Source organism: Lynx canadensis, chromosome D3 (assembly GCF_007474595.2).
Source record: "Lynx canadensis isolate LIC74 chromosome D3, mLynCan4.pri.v2, whole genome shotgun sequence".
Classification (NCBI taxonomy): Eukaryota; Metazoa; Chordata; class Mammalia; order Carnivora; family Felidae; genus Lynx; species Lynx canadensis.
The window spans coordinates 86,760,322-86,766,834 of record NC_044314.2 but is presented as its reverse complement, the minus strand read 5'-3'; the positions used below and the strand labels follow the sequence as shown (position 1 = coordinate 86,766,834).

The window sequence follows — 6,513 nt, the reverse complement described above, 5'->3', positions numbered from 1 at the left end:
AGACAGTCAAAATTTCCTTATAAAATAGGCTTTGTGGCAGATGATCGTGTCCAACTGGAGGCTCGTGTCAGTGTTCTGAGCATGTTTAGTGTGGACCAGGCTGAGCTACAGTGTTCGGTAGGTTAGGCATATTAAACTGATAAGAACAGATACTACACTTGATCTTAGCCAAAAGGCCGAGAAGCGATAGGTTAGGCATATTAAATGCAACTTTGATTTACGATATTTTCAACTTATAATGGGTTTATCCGGATGTCACCTCATCTAAGTCGAGGAAGGTCTGTATGTATTTCTATATAAATTAATATATATATAACATGTATACATAATATATGTTAACTATCATATTGTAACAATATACATGTTAAATTATATGCATATATGTTAAATTTTATATCATCCAGGAAATATATACATTGTTAGTTGCAATACACACGCAAGTTTAAACACTTTTGGTTCTCTGCCTCACTTCATGCATGAAAATCTACCCGAGGAGAATAAAAGATTTAATGTAAAAAGCAAAACCTAAAAACTTTTATAAGAAACTATAGGGGAAGGGCACCTGGGCGGCTCAGTCGGTTAAACATCAGATTCTTGGTTTCGGCTCAGGTCATGATCTCATGACCCGTGAGTTCCAGCCCTCTGCTGGGCTTTGCTCTGACAGTGCGAAGCCTGCTTGGGATCTCTCTCTCTCTCTCTCTCTCTCTCCCTCTCTGCTCCACCTGAGCTCTCTCTTTCTCTCTGTGTCTCAAAATAAATGAATAAACTTAAAAGAAAATATAAGGGAATACTTTGTGACCTAGAGTTTTAAAAACATCTGTTCATTGAGGGGCCCTTGGGTGGCTCAGTCAGTTAAGCGTCCGACTTTGGCTCCGGTCATAACCTCACAGTTTGTGAGTTCGAGCCCCGTGTGGGGCTCTGTGCTGACAGCTCAGAGCCTGGCCTGCTTTGGATTCTGTCTCCTTCTCTCTTTGCCCCTCCCCACTTGTGCTTTCTGTGTCTCTCAAAAAACAAATAAATGAAAAAAAAATTTAAAAAAATCTGTCCATTGAACAGCACTATTTCTTTTTTTTTTTTTCAACGTTTATTTATTTTTGGGACAGAGAGAGACAGAGCATGAACGGGGGAGGGGCAGAGAGAGAAGGAGACACAGAATCGGAAACAGGCTCCAGGCTCTGAGCCATCAGCCCAGAGCCCGACGCGGGGCTTGAACTCACGGACCGCGAGATCATGACCTGGCTGAAGTTGGACGCTTAACCGACTGCGCCACCCAGGCGCCCCTGAACAGCACTATTTCTTAAAGAGTGGAAAAAATAGGCCATAGACTGGGAAAAAAATTTATACGTATATCCAGAATATATCAAGAACTTCTGCAATCACTTTAAAAAAGTGAAAGACAATCCAACAGAATAATGTACAAAAGATATAAAGAGGCAATCCACATAAGCAGATACATCAAGTAGCCATATGGAAAGATTCTCAAGCTCATTAGCAATAAGGAAAATGCAAATTAAAACCACAAGAGATGATTTCAAATCTTTCAGATGGTCAAATACTTGAACGTCTGATCATACCAAATGTTGACAAGTATGCAGAGAATATGAGGGCTGGGGTGGGGGATGCCCCCTCAAGGTAGAATGTCTGGGGCGCCTGTGTGGCTCAGTTGGTTGAGCCCCGACTCTTGATTTCGGCTTAGGTCATGATCTCGAAGTTCATGAGATTGAGCCCCGAGTTGGGCTCTGTGCTGACAGCAAAGAGCCTGCTTGGGATTCTCTCTCTCTCTCTCTCTCTCTCTCTCTCTCAAAATAAATAAATAAAACATTGAAAAAAAAAAGGTACAATGCCTGAGCCCTATAAAGATCTGAAAATGTCTTGTGTTAGGGTATGTTGCAGTTTTAAAGCAGTCTATATGTGTTTTGACCCCCTGTCTTCAGAAGAGGGAGCTTACTTCCTCCTTCCTTGAGTGTGAACTGGGTTGAGTGACTTACTACTAATGAATAGGTTTTGTAAAGGTGAGGGGATGAACTCCAGACCAGATTATAGAAAACATTGCAGCTCCCTCCTTGCTCACTGTCCTAGATCACTCATCCTGGGGAAAGTCAGCTGCCAGGTTGTGAGGACAGAAGAAGCTGGAAGAGAGGCCTGCATGGCAAGTGTCTGGGCTCCCTACCAGCAGCCATGGGAGCGAGCCCTATCAGGAAAGGATCCTCTAGCCTTGTGTAACTTACCAGGTTTGGGTTTTGTTTTTTTTTGTTTTTTGTTTTTGTTTTTTTCTTTTTTTAGAAAGAGAGAGAGTGTGCTCAAGAAAGGGAGAGGGAGAGAGAAAGAGAGAGAGAGAGAGAGAGAGGAAGAGAATCTTAAGCGGTTTCCACACTCATGCAGAGCCCGACTCAGGGCTTGATCCTATACCCCTGGGATTATGACCTGAGCCGAAACCAAGAGTCAGATGCTCAACCAACTGAGCTACCCAGGCACCCCCTGTTTTTTTTATTATCATCCCCTGCTATAGATGGAATGTTTGTGTCCCCCCCAGAATTCATATGTTGAAGTCCCAAGATGGTGATATCAGAAGGTGAGGCCTTTGGTAATTAGGCCATGAGGGTAGAGTCCTTATGAATGGGATGAGGGTCTTTAAAAAAGAGACCCCCGAAGAGCTCCCACACTCCTGCCACGTGAGGACACAAGAGAGGGAATGGCAGCCACGAGCCAGGAGACAGGCCGTCACTGGATTCTGAATCTACAGGTGATCGGATCTTGGACTTCTAGCCTCCATAACTGTAAGAAATACATTTCTGTGTTTTATAAGCCACTCAGCCTGTGGTCTTTTATTATAGCAGCCCAAACAGATTAAGACGCTCCCTTAAAGAGAAATGTTAAATTATATTAAACTTTCAATATACTCATATTAATTATTTAATTTCCCTCTAATAAGAGAAAGTAATTACTAAAGAATAAGATTTTGTCAGACAAGGTTGAGCTCTAGAGGACCACAAATCACTGTAATATCTGAGATTGTTTTGTTTTGCCCCCACCCTTAAGAACAAATTCTCACTCCCTTGGGGGAAGTAAACCCCCCCCCCACCCCACTGAGAATGTATGTTCTAGCCCCAGTCAAGCCCACCGATGACTACAGCCCCAGCTGATGTCTTGATTGCAATGTCATGAGAGCCTTTGACCCGAAAGATCTGGTTAAGCCTTTCCTGGATCCTTGACCCTCAGAAACTGTGTGAGATCATCTTTATGGTTTTAAGCCACTGCAGTTTTAGATCAATTTGTTACACAGCAATAGATAGTTCAGACAAGGGGCAGTGGTTCAACATATAACGTGTACCATCTCAACTTACCTAAGAGTCAAGCAAAGGACTGTGAAGGACCTTATGTTTTGGATAATGCTACAAAGAAAGGAGATACACTGCTTTGGGTTTCACACAGATACCATGCCACAGTAAGTGTGAGCAAATTATTATTAGGTTAAACCATATGAAGTTGTGCTTTTTTTTTTCTAAGATTTTATTTTTTAAGTTATCCCTACACCCAACATGGGGCTCAAACCTACAACCCCAAGATCAAGAGTCACGTGCTCTACTGAGCCAGCCAGGTGCCCCTGAGGTTGCCATTTTTGTACCCCAAAATAATCAAATGCTAGCAATTTCATGTGGTTCAACCGAACAGTTGCCAAGAATCTGATTACAGAAAAGCACACTCGTCAGTTTTGTAGGAAGGCCTATGAATTCTTTAAGTTTTGATTGTGGTTGACTCCAGTAGCATTGAGCTTTTAATTTACCTGGTCTCAGTTCCCTGATCTGTGAAGTGGGGATAATAACACTTTACTTCCTGTTCTCAGAAGGATACAGTATTACAAGTAATTAGCCGTTGCTGTTCAGATGCAAAGATCTGGAGCAGTGCCTTATTGCTTGTTAACACTCTGGGTGTATTTTTAGCTTGAAGACATGGAAAATATAAGTGGCTGGCTTTCCTGGCAGGTGGTTTTCTTTTCTCTTTTCTTTTTTGTTTTTCTTCTCTCCAGTCCTCTCCTTTTCTTTTCTTTTCTTTTCTCTTTTTCATGTTTATTTATTTTTGAGAGAGAGCGCTGAGAGAGAGGGAGACACAGAATCTGGAAGCAGGCTCCAGGCTCTGAGATGTCAGCAAGGAGCCCAGTGCAGGGCTCTAACTCACTAACCGCAAGATCATGACCCGAGCCTAAGCAGACACTCAACCCTCTACCGACTGAGCCACTCAGGTGCCGCCTGGCAGGTAGTTTTCTAAGGCAAATTTTTACAGGTATGAGTAGCTGGAAAGTCAAGTTTTCTGCACAGAAGAGGTTGTATTTTTCTTCCCCTTGAGCAACACTATTTGACCATCTTCATTTGCTCTGTTTTCTGAAGGAGATGTCATATGTAAATCAATCACTTAGAATTTGTCTTACGACTTTATGCATTTAGCATTAAAGCCTGTGTGTGTGTGTGTGGTCGTTGATCATTTGTTTGTATTTGTACTGCCAAACCAGAAGCACTATATAAAAGATTATAGAATGGAAAAAAATACAAACTAATTTTCTTTTGCACTTAAGCTCCTTGAAATAAACACAGAAATGAGAATTAACTTCAGCAGCCTGAAGCCTTGCTCTATAATGACAAAAGGAACATTCTGAACTAAAATTAACTTCCCCACCAAAGGTGCTAATTTTTGCTTTTATGGTGTCCACATAGTTACAAAGGAAAAAGCACCGTGGTACCACATTTAGAAAATTGACTGAGGATGCCGAGAAGACTTGTGGGTCCTAGGGCCCTGTGGACGAACAGTAAAATGGAAGATTTGATGTGATGGGTTCTAATCCCTGTTTATGATTTTTGATAGAATAACGATAATTTAAGAAATTAAAAAAAATCTCATTAAACTCATTAAGTGATGGAATGTCTTCCTGAGGGGAACAACATGGAAATCATCCTTAACATTTGGGGAAGGTTGACATTGTACTCTAACCATTTTGACTGATGAGATATTGATTCAAATACAGTAGTTGTCCTTATGACTGCTTTGAACTGCAATGTTTTGCTCTTAGAAAGGGACGTAGACGTTTATCCTTTCTGGCTGCCTAGAATCCAAACGCCATTCCAACTTGGGGAATCTTGAGCTAATTCCTAAGCCCCTTTTCCCGATAGGGAACCAAAAAGGCAACGCTGTGCCCTCTCCTGGATCCCCGGCATCTGCAACACAGCCTGGCGACCTAGGCTGAGCCAATCGGATCACCCTGTTGGGATTTAGAAACTTCAGGAAGGAGTACAAAGGCCCAAACCTGGCCAAAAAAGATACCCTGTGGAAGAAAGAAGAGAGTCCTAAAGAGGCCACAAGTGTCCAGTGACACGAGGCCCTGCCGTAATTCATTCCCATCGTTTGCAGTACCCGGTGTCTCCAGTGATCAGCTTTCCCAGGGTCCTGCACCTTATCAGTATCCCCTCTGAAGTTACTTTAAGGTTTATTTTCTCTAATAAAGGCAGGTGTTCTATCTGCCTTCCAACCTCCAAATATACACCATGGGGAAAGGAAAAAAAAAGTACCCTGTTGGCACCACTCCTGTTCTCTTTGTCCTTATTTTCATCTCTTTTCTATGATTCTCCTAAGATTTAAGAAGGCAGTGGCGAGAGGGGCACCCGGGTGGCTCAGTCGGTTGAGCGGCCGACTTCACCTCAGGTCATGATCTCTCAGTTCGTGAGTTCGAGCCCCTCATCGGCTCCATAAGAATTTTAGGATCAACTTTTCCATTTCTGAAAAAGTCTGGTTGGGATTTTGATAGGAATTGTGTTAAATCTGGGAAGCTTCAAGGGGATTCACCATCTTAATACTAAATGTCCCAATGCATGAATATGGGACTTTTCACTTATTTAATCTTTAATTTACTTAATCAATATTTTGTAGTTATTTAGTGCAGAACAGTCTCCTTTATTTATTTTTTCAATTTTTTTAATGTTTATTTTTGAGAGAGAGAGAGAGAGAGAGAGGCAGAGTGCAAGTGGGGGAGGGGCAGAGAGAGAGGGAGACACAGAATCTGAAGCAGGATCCAAGCTCCGAGCTGTCAGCACAGAGCCCAACACAGGGCTTGAACTTGTGAATTGCAAGATCATGACCTGAGCCGAAGTCGGACGCTTATACTGACCTGAGCCACCCAGATGCCCCTGTCCCTCTGCCTTATAAAAAGGTCTCTCTGATAACAAGGCAGATAAGGATTGAAGTCCATAACATGAGTCAGGAAGACCAACAATCAAACGTTGCTGTTATCCAGAAGGAAGGACATTACTTTTTGCATTGCAACTGTCCCATAATAATGGTGGTCTAGACTCCAGTGGCAGGAAGGGGAGAGAGGTATAGATGGATTTACAACAAATATGATAGAATTGACAGAACTTGGTGATTAACTGCAAGAATTGACCTGCTTGCACATGGATAGGAATTAAGGAATTAAGTAGGTACGGGAGGAGTTAGGAGTTCTGTCCTGAATATGTGTAATTTGTGTCT

General features: G+C 42.3%; 1 non-coding gene across 1 annotated transcript; it reads right to left on the bottom strand.

The window, feature by feature from the left end:
* Positions 1 to 188, bottom strand: LOC115498883. The gene has a single exon (XR_003964000.1). It is a non-coding gene; the product is annotated as a U2 spliceosomal RNA (small nuclear RNA).
* Positions 189 to 6,513: the final 6,325 nt, after the last annotated feature.